Source organism: Canis lupus, chromosome 8 (assembly GCF_011100685.1).
Source record: "Canis lupus familiaris isolate Mischka breed German Shepherd chromosome 8, alternate assembly UU_Cfam_GSD_1.0, whole genome shotgun sequence".
In the NCBI taxonomy this organism is placed as follows: domain Eukaryota; kingdom Metazoa; phylum Chordata; class Mammalia; order Carnivora; family Canidae; genus Canis; species Canis lupus.
In genome coordinates this window covers 20,355,880-20,376,779 of record NC_049229.1, presented here as the reverse complement: position 1 = coordinate 20,376,779, position 20,900 = coordinate 20,355,880, and the positions used below count along the sequence as shown (strand labels likewise).

Below are 20,900 nucleotides of genomic sequence, written 5' to 3'. Positions count from 1 at the left end.
TGCACTTACTATTCATTATTTTAAACAATAGCTTGCTCACCTCAACAAAGCTATTTAGTTAATGCATTGTTTATTAAAGTCAAAACAACATAGACAATTATGACATTAAAGTGGCAAATGCTTTTGCAGTTTTGACATAGCAATGAGCTAATTTTAAGAAATTTAAGAGCACTATAATAAAATACTTAGTAAAAGGGTTTATTTTGTTATGCAATGAATTATTAACTAGTACAATTATGACATGTATTCATGAGCTTGTAAATTTTTTTAGAATCTAGTTTTTAAAGAAAGGAATTACTATATAAGGTGTGCCAATTCTATCAATTCTGGCCCCTCTTCAAACTAAACTAAACCAGAAACAAATTGTCTCTTAATCATTCTCAAATTAAAGCATACATTGCCACCTCAAAGAGAGTTACAAGGAAACTCTTTAAATTCCCTTAGTAGTACTTACTTTAAGGTAGAGAGTTATATTCTTCTCCAAGGTATAAGTCTTTTATTTGGGTGGAGGATGCAGGGAGTAATTTTTTCCAAAAATTTCTTCTGACATTCAGACTAGATAAACCATTTTCTGAATTAGGATATGTATTAATAATTTGTGATATTCTCTCCACCAGCTTACACTTTACTTTTAAAGGTACAGAACATGTTTATAGCTATGAATACAAAATCCAACTAAAAGAAGCATCTGTTTTAAGTCTACAGATGGAAAAAATACAATTGATTCCTTTTCAGAAAGTTTTGCTCATTAAAGGGTTTGCCTCAGGAAGAGACAACATCCCAAGGTGAGCCCATGTGGGGCAGCCAGCTGCAAAAAATAGTCCTAGGTCTTTGCCACATGTTCTGGGCTCTGTCAGAGGTGGCTCCCTGCTGGATGGGGGCTTGAGGTCACTCCAGTCAGCCACCACTTTCTCTTGTCTTTTAAACCACTCAGCTTTCCATTGCCTTGTCCTACCTCTAAGTTAGCCTTACATGGCTAAATGCCTTTGGGTTCAGTGATCATGAAGCTCTGGCCAAGTTGGCCCTAGGGTTACACCGAGGCTCAGGTTTCCACCCCATGTTCATCTGTCTATAAGCACTGTGAATCAGGCAGCAAAGAGCAAGATTAAAACTCATCTGGGGTTTTGAGTTGTTTTTGAGCGCTGAATGCTTTTAAAGTTAAATGTATTTCAAGTAAACAAACAAAGAAAAAAGATTAAATAACATGTCCAGAACAGCTAACAGATCAAAGAAGAAGAAGAAAAAAAAAGATAATGTATATATATATATGTACTGAAACAAATGAAAATGGAAACAAAACACACCAAAACACAAGATTCAGCAAAAGTAGTTCTAAGAAGTTTGTGCTAATAAATCCCCACTTTAAGAAAAAGAAATATCTCAAATAAACAACCTAACTTTACATTTTAGGAAACCAGAACAAAAAAAGTCCAAAGTTACCAGAAGGAAGGAAATAACCAAGTACAAAGTAGAAACAAGTCAAATAGAGACTAGAAGACAATTTAAAACCTCAGTGATACAGAGTCTGCTTTTTGAATAAAGAAACAAAACAGAAAACCTGTTATCTAGACTTACCAAGAAAGAGAGGGGACTCAAATAAATAAAATTAGATATGAAAGAGGAACAGTATAACTGAGACCACAGAAATACAAAGGATCATGAAAGATGGCTATGAACAATCATATGCTCATACATTAGACAACCTAGAAGAAATGGATAAATTCCCAAAACATTCAACCTACCAAGACTGAATAATAAAGACACAGAAACATAATCATACAGATTACTAGCTGAATCAATAATCAAAGTCTCACAAAAAGTCCAGGACCAGATGGTTTTACTGGTGAATTTTAATAAACACTTAAGGAAGAATTAATAGCAATTCTTCCAAATGGTTCCAAAAATTGAAGAGTGGGCAACATTTCCAAACTCATTTTACAAGGCAACCATTACCCTAATATCAAAGATAGAAAAACACAGTGAAAAAATTACAGGCCAATATCCCTGATGAACATCAATGAAAACATTCTTAACAAGTATGAAATTCAATACAGTAAAAGGATCGTGGACTATACGAGAGATGCAAGAATGGCTTACAACTGCAAATCAAGGGTGGTGGAAGGGGAGGAGGGTGGGGGGTGGGGGTGAATGGGTGACGGGCACTGAGGGGGGCACTTGACGGGATGAGCACTGGGTGTTATTCTGTATATTGGTAAATTGAACACCAATAAAAATAAATTTATTAAAAAACCTGCAAATCAATACATGTGATGCACCACATTAGCAAAATATGTTAAAAATGATGTGATCTCAATAAATTCAGAAAAAGCATTTGACAAACTTCAACATCCATTCATAAAATGTCCTATAAAAAGGTATGGAAGGAATGTGTCTCAACATAATAAAGACTATTTATTACAAATCCACAGAGAACATCTAAATCAACTGTGAAAAGCTGAAAGCCTTTTCTCTAAGATTGGTAAAGTACAAGGATGCCTACTCTTGATACTTTTATTCAACATAGTTTTGAAAGTCCTAGCTAGAACAGTTGGGCAAGCAAAAGAAAGACCAGGCATTTAAAAGGGAAGGAAGAAGCAAAACTCTCTCCATTTAGGAGGACACTGTATTTTATAGAGAAAGTCCTAAAACTCCACCAAAACAAACTGCTAGAATAAATATATTTACTAAAGATGAAGGATATAGAGAAGTGCCTGGGTGGCTGAGTTGGTTAGTTGTCTAATTCTTGATTTCAACTTAGGTCATGATCTCAAGGTTGTGGGATAGAGTTCTGCATGGGCTCCGTGCTCACCACAGAGTGTGCTTGTCCTTCTCCCTCTGCTCCTCCCCTCTCTTACTTGCTCTCCCTCTGTCTCTAAAATAAATAAATAAAAAAGAAAATTTTAAAGATGCAGGATACAAAATCAATATACCGAAGTGAGTTGCATTTCTCTACACCAACAATAAGAGAAATTTTAAAATATTCCATTTACAACTGCATCAAAAAGAGTAAAATACTTTTGAATAAATTTCAACAATGAGGTAAAAGACCTATACACTGAAAACTATAACACATTGATAAAATAAATTTAAAAAAGACACAAATATATGGAAAATATTCCATGCTCATTGAGAGAATAATATTTTTAAAATATTTATACCACCCTTGGGGAACCTAGGTGGCTCAGCTGGTTAAGCATTGACTCCTGGTTTTGGCTCAAGTCATGATCTCAGGGTCCTGAGATTGAGCCTCACATCAGGGCTGCCCCTGCACACCACAGAGTCTGCTTGAGATTCCTTCCCCCTCCCACTGGCTCCCTCTCTGCCCCCAAACCCCACTCAAACTTGCTGTCTCTCTTATATATAAATAAGTAATAATAAATAAATAATTTTAAAAAATGTTTGTACTACCCAAAGCAGTCTACAGATTCAAGCAAAATCCCTATCAAAATTTCAATGTCATTTTTCACAGAAATAGAACAAACAAACTTAACTTAAATACCTTGCACTCAGGTCATGATCCTGAGGTCCTGGGATGCAGTCCTGCATGATGCAGGAGATAGTCTGCTTCTCCTTCTTAGTCTCCATCTGCTCTTGCTCTGTCTCTCTCCCTTTCTCATAAATAAATAAAAATCTTTTTTAAAAATACACAATATATAAAGTACTCATTCTACTTAACACTAATAATAATGATGATAGTAAGAATAATAATTCAATTAAAAATGGGCAGAGGACCTGAATAGACATTTTTCTTAAAAGGATATACAAATGATCAAAAGACATGTGAAAAGATGTTCAATACAATTTATCAGGGAAATACAAATCAAAACTATAATGAGATATAAACTTACACCTGTCAGAATGACTAGAATCAAAAATACATATAATAACAAGTGTTAGCAAGAATGTAGAGAAAAAGGAACCCGTATGCTTTGTTGATGGAAATGTAAATTGGTGCAGCTACTCTGCAAAACATCATGAAAGATCCCTAAAAAAATTAAAATCGGAATTACCATATGATCCAATAATTCCAGTACTGAGGATTTACTCAAAGAATACAATACCTAAGACATGGAAGTAATTCCAGTGTCCATCCATAGGTGAATGAATAAAGAAGATATGGTATATATACACAATGGAACATTATTCAGCAGTATAAAAAGAATGAAATCTTGCCACTTGCAACAACATGGATGAACATGAGGGTATAATGTTAAGTAAAATAAGTCGGTCAAAGAAAGACAAATATCACATGATTTCACTCATATGGGGATTTAAGAAACAAAACAAATGAACAAAGGATAAAAGAGACAAACAAGAAAACAGATTCTTAAATACAGAGCACTGGTGGTTGCCAAAGAGAAGTATAGGGGGGTGGGTGAAATAGAGAAGACAGAGGGTATTCATATTGTGATGAGCACTGAGTAATGTAGAGAGTTTTTAAATCCTTATGTTGTACATTTGAAATTATTACCATGATATATTAATTATACTTTAATTGAAAAATAGGCAGAGGAAATACATACCCTAATTCCACAGAAGACAAAGAAATAGCCAACTGGTTCTTGAAAATTGCTCAGCATTACTAACCACTAGGAAAATGCAAATCAAAGCCATGATAAGTTTTCACCTCACAGGTGTTAGAACAGCTATTATCAAAAAGACAAGAAATAAGAAATGAGGATGTGGAGAAAACACTGTCAATGAGAATGTAAAGTGATATGGCCACTACAGAAAACAATATGGAATTTTCTCAAAAAATTAGCAACAGATCTATCATATGATAGATTTCATTTCTGAGCATATACCCAATGGAGATGGCCTCATTATCTCTAAGATATATCTATATTCCCATGTTCATAGCACCATCATAATAAGCAAAATATGAAAACAATCTAAGTGTCCATCATGGATGGATTTTATATATATATATATATATATATATATATATATATATCACTCATATCTATACCGAATGAAATATTATTCGGCTTTTAAAGAAGGAAATCCTGTCATTTCAGACAACATAGATCATAGGTGAATCTGGAGGACTTTATGAGTAAGTGAAGTAAGCCAATCAGACAATGACAAATAGGGCAAAATATCACCTATATGTGAAATAAAACAACAACAAAACAACAAAACAAAAAGCAAAACAAAAAAGTCAAAATCATAGAAACAGAAAATAAAAAAGTAGTTGCTAGGGATTAGAGTGGGTAGGGAAAACAGGAAGAGGCTGGTAAAAGGGTACAAATTTTCAGTGATAAGATGAATAAAGACTGAGGACCAAACATATAATAAGATAACTACAGTTAATAACAAATTGAACTGTGCTAAGAGAGGGCCACCTGAGTGGCTCAGTTGGTTAAGCCTTGGAGTCTTGGTTTCTGCTTCGGTTATGATCTCATGGGTCATGTGATCGAGCCCATGAGTGTCGGACTTCGTGTTCAGCAGGGAGTCTACTTAAAGATTCTCTCCTTTGCCCCTCCCAACACTAGCACACTCTCTGTTTTTCAAATAAATATTACAAAAAAAAAATTAAAGGGTAGAACTTAATGTTCTTATATAGTGATAGGCATGTTAATTAATTCAATGGAGAAATCTCTTCACAATTTATAGCTGTATCACAGCATCATTGCACTAAATATCTCAAAATACATTTGTTAACTAAACCTTAATAAAATTAAAAATTTTAAGAACAAAAGCCAATAAGCAAACCAGACTTGGAAAAAATCATTTACCTATATGCTATAAGTAATAAATATGTCTTTAAGGATATATGTATTCATTTATAATAATAAACCCCATCAATATGAATAGCATTATAACAAATGATAGACTAAATCAAGATACCTTTATTTTTATCCATGGCTTGGTTATCTTAAAAAATAAAGATGTTTATCAGTATAATGTTACTGCAATGAAAGCAGAGCTTTCCTAGCCTATTATAAAGAATGAATACACAACCACATTTTTTTTTCTGATTTGTATTTTCCAAAGCCTACTTTTGAAGGGTTTGAAGGCCTCCTGAATTTAGTTACATCATTTTACTCTACAGAAGTAAAGCAATTAAATGCAGATTGCTTTCGTAGTAATTAAAATATGATGAAACCACATTTAAAATGAGGTAGCATTAGAGGAAGAGTTATTGCTTATATTCTGTGTATCTCCTGAGAATAGACTAAGCTAACTGAGTAGCAAGTTACTACTGTGAGCTTCAGGTATCACACCAGAGACCTAAAAATGAAAAAAGCAGACTTTGTGAATTCCATTGGGTGGTGATAATCCCTGGATCTGTGAAGAAAACAGTGACCAGGGGTCCTATTAATAGGATATGTTAGAAAAGGATTTTAAGAAAAAAAAAAAAAACATTAATGAATAGATGCACATATAAAACCTAGAATTTCTAGGCCTTAGTTTTATAATTTGAAGAGTGAAGGAACTGGTGGCTTTTCTAACAATCCTAAAATTCCATACATTAACAAGATTCTAATGAATATAATGGTGGTTAAGAAATCCAAAAAAATTTATGGAATATAAAGAAATGAATGAAAAGTCATGATTTTGAATATACTCTAATCTAATATAATATCAGTTATTTTCTGATGGTATATAAATGATTAGTTAGTTCCTTGAAGTCAGTCAAAAGATGATTTAAGGTGACAACTTAAAGTGAATTCTGAAAATGTTTAACATAAAATTATAACCACAAAATATTAGAAAAATTGTGGAAATATAACAAGATGAATTCTAGTTAAATGTACCTATAAACACTTAACTAAATATTTTTTAAAAGATTTTATTTATTCATTCATGAGAAACACGGAGAGAGAGAGGCAGAGATGTAGGCAGAGGGAAATGCAGGCTCCCTGCAGGGAGCCTGATGCTGGACTTGTTACCAGGACCTCAGAATCATGACCTGAACTAGGTAGATGCTCAACCACAGAGCCATCTAGGCGTCCTCAACTAAATCTTTTTTTTTATTTTAAGGTTTTATTTATTCATTCGTGAGAGAGACAGAGAGAGAGGCAAAGATATAGGCAGAGGAAGGAGCAGGCTCCCCTGTGAGGAACCCGATGTGGGACTCAATCCCAGGACCCCAGGATCACACCCTGAGCCAAAGGCAGATGCTCAACCGCTGAGCTATCCAGGCATCCCTAAATCTTTAAAAATAATATAAAATGACTACCTTTTACGTATAAGTAAATTTTTAAAAGGGTAGAATTTAATGTTCTTATATAGTGATAGACATGTTAATTCAATGGAGAAATCTCTTCACAATTTATAGCCGTATCACAGCATCATTGCACTAAATATCTTGGAAATATATTTGTTAATTAAACCTTAATAAAATTTAAAAAATTATGTATGTATGTATAAGTACTGTTACGAATAAATCAAATGAAATTCCATTTCCAAGGATGATAAAAAATGACATGTCTTCTTATGAGTAACTTGACAAAATAAAAGCCATATTTTGAAAGGCTGTCAATTGAAGAAGTCAACAAAAGCAAGGAAGCCTTAACAAATTAAATTCTTGAGAGCTCTTGCTCATATGGAAGATCAGAAAGTCTTGAAAGTTGTGGACTGCATGTATGAGGTGGGCAGTGTACCATGTGCCATAAGTAACTATGCAAGGATGAAGGGAATAAAGCAGGTCTTGGATCTCATTAGGGAACTGTGAAATTGAGTGGAGTCTGGAAAAGCCACAAACACAAGAGCAGGTTCCTTTGTCCAATAACCTCTGTTCCAACCACATTAAAAAACAACCTGCAAAAGATGGCCTAGTAAGGACAGGGAAAGTGCAGATAAACTCTTCCAAATTAACTACTAACAGGATTATAAAGGCCTCCACTCAGGAATTGGGAGTTGGTGTAATTACAAGAGAACTCTATCTAATTAAATTTGAAATCCCAAACCAGCTGACCTTGACTGCAGAAGGAGTGAAAATGATTAGTAGCCTCCTCCACCCACACACACACTAACACCCAGAGATGAAAGGGTCTAAACTTTCTGGGAAATAAAATACAAATATGCTTCCATTTCCAATGAACTTTTACATACGATGTATAAAATACAATTAAATTGTGGATTAGAAATTTAGGGGATGTGTGGATACTCATAAAATATATCATTAAATATAATCTCTAAAAATAGATAAGCATAACAGCACATTAGATATTTAGAATAAAGAATCAATAAACTTGAAGATTGTAAATTTGGGAAATACATTTTATTATTATTATTATTATTATTAAAGCCAAGAGAGAGGGAAAAAAAGCAGACCAACAGGAAAACTCAAACCAGGGATGCCTGGATGGCTCAGCGGTTAAGCATCTACCTTCCATTCAGGGCATGATCCTGGAGTTCTGGGATCAAGTCCCACAATCAGGCTACTCACATGGAGCCTGCTTCTCCCTCTGCCTATGTCTCTGCCTCTCTATCTCTCAGTGCCTTTCATGAATAAATAAATAAAATCTTACAAAAAAAAAAAGAAAGAAAAGAAAACTCAAACCAGAGAATATGTTCAACTGGAAAGCCTTCAGCTATCCATTTTCCTTGGTAAACTCTAACCCACAAAATGCAATTTCCTCAATTTGCATGCTCTATGCCATCTACTTAGGAAATTTCTAGTGGAGTACTGTCTTGGTCTACACATCATATTCTTGTTTATCTTTTTTTTCTGTTTCTAACTTATTTGCTGATACAATATCAAAATCTGTTAATTATCTGAACGGATTTGTGAGAGGCAGCCTGTGAGATGGCTCCCAATGACGCCCAAATCCATGGAAGCATTTCTTACATAATTTCTTTCCTTAAGGGAGCAGATTGTGCCTAGGCACTTGTTTCTAAGAAACAGAATATGGCAAAAGAGAAGGAACACCATTTCTGAGATTAGGTTACAAAAATACTGTGACTTCTATCATGCTCACCCTTTCTCTTTTTCTTTCCCTCAGATGTTCTGAGGGAAGCCTGCTGATATGTTGTGTGCTGGTTGAAGAAAAGGTTTATGTGGCAAGAAACTGGCATCACTGGCCAATGGCTATCAAGGGACCAAGGCCTACCAGCAGCCATGTGAATAAGCTTGGATGTGATTTCTCCACCAGTGAAGTATTATGATACTTGCAACACCAATAGCACCTTAACTGCAGCCTTGTGAGAGATCCTAACCCAGCAATAAGCCCTACTAAGGCACACCCAGATTCCTAAGCTTCAGGAATTATGAGATACTAAATGTTTATCATTTGAAGGTGCAATTTTTGGGGGGCTTAAGTGGGGTGGTGGTTATTCGTGATACAGAAGTAGGTAGGTGGAAAAAAAAGCCACCATAGGAAATGCCTAAAAATGTAGGTGAAGGCATGAAGGATACTGAGAATCATATAAGAGAAAACCTAAGTTGACTTCAAGAGACGGTTAGTAGAAATCTGATTTTGAGGATGCTGTCTAAATAGGAAGCAATGAAAATGGCTAAAAAAAAAAAAAAAAAAAAAAAAAAAAAAAAAAAAAGGAAGGGAAATGTCATCAGAAACTGAAAAAGAAAAGGGGTATCCCTTTGTGATGAAGTGACAAAGAGCTTAACTAAACTGCTTCCTGTAGCTGTGTGGAAGCTAAAAATACATCCAATGAATTTGGTCACCTAGCTAAGGGGACTTCCAAGCAAAGTATTGAAAATGCTGTCTCTTTTATTCTTGCCTCTTAATGTAACATTTCTTTAAGTGGCTCTTTTAAACCTGAAGAATTTTACCTCTCTGGAACAGATATGGGATTCTTTCAAAGTCTACCTAACCACCGTCTATGCATATAAACATGCATCAGTTATTTTTTTAGATATATTTTTTTTTTACTCTAGTTTCCAAACCTATTAGTTTAAATTTTTTTGGAAGCAATATTCCATTCCAACTATCAATGAACTCTGAGTGGTTATTTTTCAATTTAGAATGAGGAAATGGAATTTAAACAATATCTGTGATGAGACATTGAACCTAAATGGACTTTGAGTTAGAAAAACATACCCAACACAAAAATAAAAACAACTAAAAATGAAGTTTCCTTTTTAAATCTATTGATTTCCAAGGTTCAATTTTGAAGAAAAGTAAAGATAAGCAATTATAGGTCCAGTTAGAAAAATTATTGTCAAATCAACTCATTAAATGGCCACTCTCTCTTCAGCACACTACCATCTTTCCTTCTTCAGATAAATCTTCATTTGTGTGCAAAGCAATTCACTTAACCTTTCTAGGCCTCAGAGTGTCCTGCATAATAACTGTTTCATAGCACTGTTGTTTAATCAACATATTATTAGTGATTACACTTAGAACCAAACTTTGGCAAATAGTAGGAATGGTCAGTTGACGCTGAATCCATATAATTGCTGTGATAGAGATGGAGTAATCCTACTTCTTCAGATGAGCCATGATTTTGCATAATTTTTCCACTGATTCATTGATCTGAATTTCCTTTAACAAAATAAAACTAAAGGGCAGACCTAATAACACTATTTAAAAGTCCCCACTAATATTAAGGAAGGCACTTGTGATGAACCCTGACTGTTACACGTAAGTGGTGAATCGCTGAATTTTAATCCTGACAGCAATATTACACTATATGTTACCTAACAAGACTTAAATAAAAACTTGAAACAAACATAAAGCAGAGAGAATTATCTGAAAAAATAAAAGTCCCCTCAACCCTCCTGAAATCTCTTTCACTTCTTCTCGATCCCCCTTATCTGGCTCCACTTTTTATTTTTATCTGTAGATTTGATCATCTTCTAATTTAAGTTTACTGTACATTATGATTAGTTGCTGTTGTCTAACTCTTCTACAAAGTAAATGCATTTTGATGAGTACAGGATCTTTGTCTATTTTGCTAGATATCCAGAAACATACTTTACACATAGTTAATATTTAATAAATGTCAAATGATTAATAAAAAAATCTTCAATTATTTTCTAACAGCTAATAATTGTTTAACATACATACTCTAAGAACTTAAAGAAATTCAATACCTCTTAACCAACCAACTGGACCTAACTATCTACCTATAACCTATATCTTGCTTCACAATTTAGCTTGTCTGTAGAGATGATCTTCAGAACTACAGAAGGGTTCTGACTACACTGCTAGAAGTTTATACAAGCATAGATATTTTACCAATATTTGTTCATCCAAAACATGAGCAAAAATATTTTCCATTTATTTTTGTCATCTCCAAATCTTTCATCACTGTTTCACAATTACCAGAGTATGGATGTTTTACCTCTTTGTTTACTTTTATTCCTAGATATCTTATGGTTTTTGGTGCAATTGATTCCTTGATTACTCTTTCTGCTACTTCATTACTGGTGTATAGAAATGCAGCAGATTTCTGTGCACTGTTTTTGTATGCCATGACTTTACTGAATTTATGGATCAGTTCTAGCTATTCTTTGGTGGAGTCTTTTGAGTTTTCTATATAGAGTATCACATAGTTGGCAAATAGTGAAAGTTTGATTTCTTTCTTACTGATTTGGATGCCTTTTTTTGCTTTCTGTTGTCTGATAATTGTGGCTAGAACTTTCAGTACAAATAACAGTGGTAAGAGTGGACATCCCTGTCTTGTTCCTGACTATAAAGAAAAAGTTTACTGTTTTTCACCATTATAGATGATACCCAAATCAATCTACACATTTAATGCATCTCTATCAAAATACCAACAGCCGAAACAAACAATCCAAAATATGTGTGGAACCATGTAAAGGCCAAGCAATCGTGAAATAGGAAAACAAAGCTGAAGGCATCACAAGTCTGGACTTCAAGTTAGATTACAAAGCTGCAGTGATCGACACAGTATGGTACTAGCACAAATACAAACACGTAGATCAATAGAACAAAATAGAAAACCAGAAATGGACCCACAACTACATTGTCAACCAATCTTTGACAAAGTAGGAAAGAGTATCCAATGGAAGAAAGCAGTCTTTTCAACAAATGGTTATGGGTCTTTAAAAAAAAAAAAAAAGGGTGACACCTGGGTGGCTCAGTGGTTTAGTGCCTACCTTCAGCCCAGGGCATGATCCTGGAGCCCTGGGATTAAGTCCCACATCGGGCTTCCTGCATTGAGCATGCTTCTCTCTCTGCCTGTGTCTCTGCCTCTGTGTGTGTGTGTGTGTGTGTGTGTGTGTGTGTGTGTGTGTGTCTCAGGAATAAATAAGTAAAATCTTATTAAAAAATGGTTATGGGAAACCTGGACAGCAACATGCAAAATAATGAAACTGGACCATCTTCTTAAACAATACATACACAAAAAATAAATAAAAATGGATGAAAGACCCAAATGTGAGGCAAGAAACCACCAAAATCCTAGAGAAGAACATAGGCAGTAACCTCTTTGACACTGGCCAGAGCAAATTCTTTCTAGATATATTTCCTGAGGAAAGGGAAACAAAAGCAAAATTAAACTATCAGAATTCCATCAAGATAAATATCCTCTGCACAGTGAAGGAAGCAATGAACAGAACGAAACAGTAACCTACAGAATGGGAGAAGACATATGCAATGATATATCTGATAAAGGGTTAGTATACAAAATACATAAATAACTTATCAAACTCAACACTCAAAAAATGAACTAATCTAATTAAAGTGGACAGAAGACATGAATAGATATTTTTTCCAAAGAAGACATCCAAATGGCTGACACATGAAAAGATGTACATCATCACTCATCATCAGAGAAATACATATCAAAACTACAATTAGATATCACATGACACCTCTCAGAATGGCTAAAATCAACAACACAGGAAACAACAGGTGTTGGTGAGGATGTTGAGAAAGCAAAACCCTCTTGCACCATGGGTGGGAATGCAAACTAGTGCAGTGACTGTAGCACAGTATGGAGATTCTACAAAAAGTTAAAGAACTACTCTACCATCCTGAAATTGCAGTACTAGGAATTCACCCAAAGAATACAAAAATATTGATTTGAAGGGATACATGCACCACAATGGTTTTAGCAGCATTATTAACAACAGCCAAATTATGGAAAGAACCCAAATATCCAATCAAGAAAGATGGTGTGTGTGTGTGTATGTGTGTGTGTATGTATATATATGTGTGTATATATATATGTATATATGTATATGCCCATCTTTCTTGATATATATGTATGCACACATACATACACATATATATATGATGGAATATTACTGACCCATAAAAAGGAATTAAATCTTGCCATTTGTAATGATTTGGGTGGTGCTAGAGAGTATCATGCTAAGGAAAATAAGTCAGTCAGAGAAAGACAAATACCATGTGATTTCACTCATGTGTGGAATTTAAGAAACAAAACAAGGAGCAAAGGGGGAAAAAAAGAGAGAGAGGCAAGCCAGGAAGGAGACTCTTAACTATAGAGAACAAATTGAGGGTTGCTAGAGGGGAGTTGGGTAAGGGGGATGAGCTAAATGGGTGATGGGTATTAAGGAGGGCACTTGTGATATGCTATGGCTGTTGTATGTAAGTGATGAATAATTAAGTTCTACACCTGAAACTAATATTACACTGTATGTTAGCAAACTGTAATTTAAGTGAAAATCAAAAAAAAAAAATAAAGAGTATGGTAAACAAATTGTTGTATTTCTATTATGCAGACTCTACACTGCAAACAAATATTTGCTTCTTTGGAAAACCAACATCTTTCAATAACATGATATCATGAATTCCTTTAACTGCCTAAATTCCCAGTGTGGCTCATTCCCCATAAAATATTTTATTTTTGAAATTAGAAAATATTTTCTTAAGACATCTGAGTTTCTCAGCAGGATCCACCTCTCTCTCTCTCTTTCTCTCTCTCTGTCTCTTAAGAATAAATAAGTAAAATTTTAAAAAAGAAAAGATACTCTTATGTGAGAACCATAGTTTCAAACCCCTCTAGGTTATACCACTGCAAATATCACAGTTCTAAATAGCCAATGTGGCTAGCAGGTGCCATGTTGGTAGCCTCAGCAAAAACAAAACCTTTGGACTTCCCTCATCTAGTTATTCTTTGATAATCTAACTCAAACACACGGTAGTAATATTTTTCCTGCATCTATTGCTCACTTTTTCTAGTTACTGCCTAGGAACAGATTGGCCTTCATCATGTTAACTAATACAATGTGGTCCTGAACACTAAGCTTTTGGTTTATTCCAAATAGTTTAGTTACTTGTGTAAATTCCAAAGTCCTTTACAGCACCAGAGTATTTAAATTTTCCCAAATATTTGGCCATATTCTAAATAAAAAAATCATGGGACTCCTGGGTGGGTTAGTGATTGAGCGTCTGCCTTCAGCTCAGGGCGTGATCCTGGAATTCCGGGATCGAGTCCCACATTGGGTTCCCTGCATAAAGTCTGCTTCTTCCTCTGCCTAGGTCTCTGCCTCTTTCTCTGTGTATCTCATGAATAAATAAATAAAATCTTTAAAATAAATAAATAAATAAATAACAAAATCATGATAACACAATTACAAAGCACTATATATTGATGGCATGCATATTATGTTTATCACTCATTTACTTTTAAAATTACATCATCCTACAAGTATTAAGGGAAGAATAGCATGAAACAGACCCTTCAAGAACATTTACATAACTCAGACATTCCTATATAATTCTAAGGAAATAATAATACGCCATTTTTGTTTATGCATATCTATTCAATCATTTGGTTAAATTTCCACCAATTAATTGTAATTTTCTTTAGGTCATCAAAAATAAATTTTGTATGTAATCATCCATAGTAGCTATTTACCTAATGGATATCATGGAGTTTAACCACAAGAGTACTTCATATTGCAGTTGTCCAGCTTATAGGTATTTATTTTAAAATCAATTTGGTTTAAAATGAAAGCTATTTCAATTATTTAAATGTTTCCTACTTTCCTTTTTGTGGTAAACAGTGTGAGCTGTTGTTTAGTTTCTTTCCCACCTAGCCATTAACCCCCTGGCAGTAAATAAAAACAAGAACAAACAAACAAAAAACACCTCAATCTATTGGTCAAACTAAGAGTCTTGGTTCGTCACTGCTCTAGTGTTCTTAAATGAAAATTTGTCTTGACATTAATTTGTTTATACAAAGAAGAAACTGAGCAGTCTATTGTATGTATAGATGTATGTTTAATAGAAATTGATCTCTAAATATTGTGAGTCAACTTATCATGTGAAAGTTTATTATCAAAATATCTGAGAATACCAGGATACAAAATCAATGTATAGAAATATATTTCATTTCTATACACCAATAATGAAACAGAAGAATGAGAAATTAAGGAATCGATCCTACTTAAAATTGCACCAATGCAATTCATGGAAATGCAAACTGCTGCAGTCATTCTGGAAAACAGTATGAGGATTCTACAAAATGTTAAAACAGAACTACCCTACCATCCTTGTATTTACCCAAGAAATACAAAAATACTAATTCAGAGGGATACATGTACCCCGAGGTTTACAGCAGCATCTTAGCCAAAATATGGAAAAGCCCAAATTCCAAGAACTGATGAAAGGAAAAAGAAGATGTGATGTGTTTGTGTATGTGTTTGTAAATATATACGGAATAATTACTCAATCATCAAAAAGAATAAAATCTTGCAATTTGCAAGGACATACATGGAGCTAGAGTATATTATACTAAGCAAAATAAGTCAGTCAAAGACAATTACCATATGATTTCACTCATATGTGGAGTTTAAGAAACAAATGAGCAAAAGGGAAAAGAAGAGAGGCAAATCAAGAAACAGACTCTTAACTACAGAGAACAGACTGATGGTTGCCAGAGGGAAGGTAGGTAGGAGGACAGGTTAAATAGGTTATTGGGATTAAGGAGTGTACTTATTGTGATGAGCACTGCATGATATATGGAAGTGTTGAATCACTATACTGTACACTTGAAACTCATAATATTACTCTGAATGTTAACTAGCTGGAATTTATTTTTTTAAAGATTTATCTGTTTGTTTTGGAGAGAGGAAGAGAGAACAGGAGGGAAGGATAGAGGAGAGGGAAGGGGAGAGAATCTCTAGCAGACTCCGTGCTGAGAGCAGAGCCCCATGCAGGGCTTGATCTCACAACCCTGAGATCATGACCCGAGCTGAAATCAAGAATCAAACAATTAAGCAATCAAGAGTTTAAGCAACTGAGCCACCCAGGCATCCCACTAACTGGAATTTAAGTTAAAACTTTTTTAAAAATCTGAGAATTAAAAAAAATAAAATAAAAAAAATAAAAATCTGAGAATATTTTCAATAGGATGCCTAGAGACCAAATAACCTTTATCTTAAAAAGCAAGGAACTTGTCCAAAATGTATTTATGAAAAAAAATGTATTTATGTATAAAAAATGAATTGAAACACCACAAACAGTTACCACTAGAAAGCATTTCTAAGCATTTTATGGAAAATATAAAGCTTAAGGAAAGTGATTGAAGTAAATATCAACTAGCTTCTACCAAATTATGATTCTTTCCATCCAAAGGAGAAAAAAGAAAAAGAGTTGGTAAAAGTCATTGGTCCTTTCTAAGAGTCACATACCCAAAGTTCAAGTCAAAGCACAGTGGTGCAGAGCAAGGACCAGACTGGGAGAGTAAGCAGGAAATCGAGATTTCAGGAACTGCCAGGATATCATGCAAATGTATTTGTGCTTTATTGAGTAGGTCACCTCAATTTACATGCAATGGAGAACAAGATAAGTGACTTTGACACAACTAGCCACTTTTATTGGTAAGGGAGTCAGGTAGAGAGGAAGGCAATTCCCCAAATAATTTCAGGAAAATAAAATATGAGGACTAAAATGATTCAGCTTAGCAATAGATTTCTGTGATGAGCTTGGCTTCTCAGAAAACCCTTCTCTAGTTACTAGTCTCAGAAGAGTGCCAAAGGGAGACAAGCGGGGCATCTGCAGCAGTTTGCAATTCCATGTTTCTTTTTTCTTTTTTCTTTCTTTCTTTTTTTTTTTTTTGCAATGCCATGTTTCTTAATTACTGAAAGGATCATTATTAATTTATCATGTTGAAGTTTGAGAGAACTCTTCTAATAAAACCATTCTTTTACATGCTGGTTTTAGACTAATTGAAAAGTAAAATATAAATAATAGAGATAGAGATTAAAACCTCTTAAAATGGACATTTGTTAGTGAGGCTTATTCATAAGGTCAAGTAATCTTCTGAATATCAGGATTAGACAGTGAATATAGAACAGTTCTTCATACTAGATTAAAAAATACTTCTCCCACAGGCAAGGCCGTATCTTTAAGCTCACCTCATTACCATGAGTGATTGAAAGAAAGCACATTTTCCCAGGCATATTAGCTTCTAAAATATAAAGTAGCTGGGTGATGTGTTCTGATTCCTCTGTCAACCTCACCAATAACATAGGCCATTCCATCAAAGGTGAGGAAGAAGTATATTTCCTCAAAAATCTCATTTCTACTTTAGGTACGATTTCTCATAAATTTCATTAACATTGATTGCAACAATTGTCTTTTATCCTCAGTCTGTAGACAATGTATACAACCTCGTAGCCGATTAATACATTTATTTCATGTTCGTGACTGATTATGACATTTAATATAATATTAACTGAAACATAAGCACTTTCATTTTGGTCTCAAGACTGAACAATATCTTCTATGAATCTATTAGTATGGTTGTTATTATAAAACAATGAGGGTTATTGTTCATTAACACAGGAAACCTCAGGTTGATGAGTACATAGTCCATTTAGCAAAACAATGATCTCATGGCCTTAGGTAACCTTTTTTGATGTTCCCCTTATGTTGCAAAATTACTGCAACAGATCCAAGCTACATTTCCAATGAGTCAAAGATATCTAAATACAGAAATGAGAGGAATTCTATTTTTGCATCACTTTCTTTTATAAGAGATTATAATTCTCCCTAGAAGCATAATACATGACACTAACATATTCTCTTTGTTCACAAAGGCCTGCATTTAATCACATATCTGGTATTCTACCGTCAACAATAGCTAGGAAAGTGAGTACCTGACATTTCCTGTCTACAGAGGGAGGTAGTCATTCCCAGAAAAAAGAGTGGGAGGTGGGCTTTTTGTAAGCAAACAACAATGCCTGCCATTGTCTTTGCCTATTTTGCATATATAATTACCTAACTTTTTTTTCTTTGCTTATGAAAAGTATCATATGAACAAGCACACATATACATTTGTAACATATCTATATAAATAAAGAAAAAGAAAATAGATTGTTTTATGTCTGCCATTAGTGCAGATTATGAGTTGGCATGAAAAGTGCTATGCAAAGAGAGACCCATATATTTGAATGAGAAAGTCAGCCAGAAGGGAATCTAAAAGATTCATTTGGGAAAAGCCCTCATAAAAGTGGGGGGGAGTGGGAAGAAGAAAATAATACGGTATCAGGAAAAATAGAAAAAATTTTCTCCCATCCCATAAAGAAGCCTACTGGTTTCTGGTGTTCAATGGGAGACATATCCTGCAGGTCCTGAAAGTGCAGAGATTAGTACATTTTGGGGGGAGGGGGTAAGGAGCATGAGTAAAGGATAGAGAACAACTATCAGATGTCTCAGGGCAGGTATTAGAGATTTAGAGATATGGTCACCAAAAAAGAAAAACTACACACAGAGTCAATAAGAATACAGTGTTTGAGTTATCACCCATAAGACCTTCCACTCGAATACTTTTGTTTCATGCTGTTTTGGATACTACAATAAATGAGACATATATGACATTTACTTCTGAGCTTTCTCTCCTGTCTATAGACAAGTCAATTTTGTATCTAGTTTTTATGTGCACTATTTGCATAAATTATTTAATTAAACTGGTACCATTTGACTCAAGGCCTCAGGCACACGGGAATATTAGGCAAAATACTTTCTGTGGACTCAGAGCTAAAGTTTCAGGAATCAGCCAAGGACCAGTGGTGAAGACAAGCCTTTCTGGGGAATATGCAAAATATGAGCAACCCTGGCTCACAGAATCAACTCTTTCCTTCACAGTTCACTGCTTCCATGCAATGGCCTAGTTTCTCTTATAGCAAAATAAATTATTCTGACCGCCTATATCTAGTGAAACATTTATATTACAGATACAGTAATAGTATCAGCATGAATATGCCTAACATTTGGGGGAGCTGGTATGAGGTAGAGATAGATTTAAACATATTCATTCTACAAAGCCATGGCATTTTTTATATTTTTATATTAATTTGATTCCTTCCTCTCCTGATCTACAGTCATATGTCAAGATAAACTTGTGCAGAACTACCAAGCATAGAAAATAACTGATGATTAGCTAAATTTAAATTCAGTTTTTCCTCAGGCCAGTCATTTTCAATCAGCATTACCTCCTGAAGAGGCATTATTTGACCTCAACATATTTGATCATGATTAAGCCATTTGAAGTTTTCCCTGACCTTACTGATGCTTTTTATTGATTTTTTCCCTCCATTCTTTTGTAACTCCTCTATATTTCCTCACTGATATCTTAGATTCATTATCCTTTCTTCTGAAATATGTAATGCACTGTTGAACTTAGCCTGGATATTGTCATCTAACACATCATTGATTTCATGTTGTTGTTTTTTTTTCTTTTCCACATTTAATATTTCTGTCCCATTTTGAGCATGTGAAATGGGACATGCTAAAATAACTGCTTTAATGTTTTATTTGCTATTTCTACCTTTTCATCAGTTCTGGTTCTATTTTGATTACTTTTTAACATATTTTTTGTATTTTTTTGTTGGTTGTCAGACATTTTGTATTTTACTTTTTTGGATGCTAGAAAATTTTCTATTGCTATAAGTATTCTTGATCATTACTATTGTGAATCATGTTTTAGTGAACATGGAGCAACAGATGTCTTTTCAAGATACCGACTTCAATTCTTTGGATAAATATTTGAGATTCAGTTATCTGGAACCTCTACAAGATAGTAAGCAGGTGCAAACTGTTGGGATTGCCTTGTTTTCCATACTGCAGAGAATGTTCTTCATTGCCTGATGTCAGGTGTTCAAAACTTTTGTAACATACATTATGCTTATTGCTTTTCATTTGTATTAAGTGAGAGAGTAAATCTGATTTCTGTTTCTCCATACTAATTGAAAGGAAAGTTCCCTTTTCTCTTTTTTAAAAGGTTTTTGATGTTGTTGCTGTCGTTGTTTTACAGAAGTGTTGTTACAATACTACTGTTGTAACAAATAAATATAATCTTGGTGGCTTGAACATAAAAACATATTATCTTATTTCTGTTGGATGAAAGTACAACACAGGTCTCTGAACTCAAATCAAGTACAGGGAATGCTATATTCCATTCTGGAGGCTGCAAGGGAGATCCATTTCCCTTCCTTTTCCAGATTCCAGAGGCCACTGACATTCCTTGATTCATTACCTTCTTTCTCCATATTCAAAGATAGCAACTGGGGGTTATGCCCTTTACATAGAACATCACTCTGAGGTTTCTAATTTCACATCAATTTCTCTGGCTCTGACTCTCCTCTGGCCTACCTCTTCTACTAAGGACATTGTGAATTCATTATGCCCTCCTGGATACTACAGAATAATCTACATTCTTATTAGGAACTTTAATTCAAATTATACAATCATAATATCCTTTTTGCTACTTAATATAACATAATCATGGTTCCAGGTATTAGAAAGTATACATCTTTTAGGGTCACAATTCTGCCTACCATGACAAGATGGAGTTAGGTCTTTCTTTTTTAATCCATTGTTAAAATCTTTGTTTTTTTAAAATTCATTGTTAAAATCTCCATTTTTAACACAGAAGAGTCTGAACACTGTACATATAATGTATTTATATAGTTGTTACATTAGTTCATAATCTTGTTATTTGTTTTTAATTTTTTATTCTGTTATTTTATCCAGTTTATGCTTTTA

At 34.2% G+C, this 20,900-nt stretch overlaps 1 long non-coding RNA gene across 1 annotated transcript in view; it reads left to right on the top strand.

Moving 5' to 3' along the window:
- The window catches only part of LOC111097012, a 55,445-nt gene extending 46,207 nt beyond the window's left edge, over positions 1–9,238 (top strand). Inside the window, exon 4 of the long non-coding RNA XR_005362845.1 lies at positions 8,955–9,238. This is a non-coding gene — a long non-coding RNA (uncharacterized LOC111097012). The remainder of the gene's footprint in view (positions 1–8,954) is intronic.
- The last annotated feature ends 11,662 nt before the right edge of the window (positions 9,239–20,900 follow it).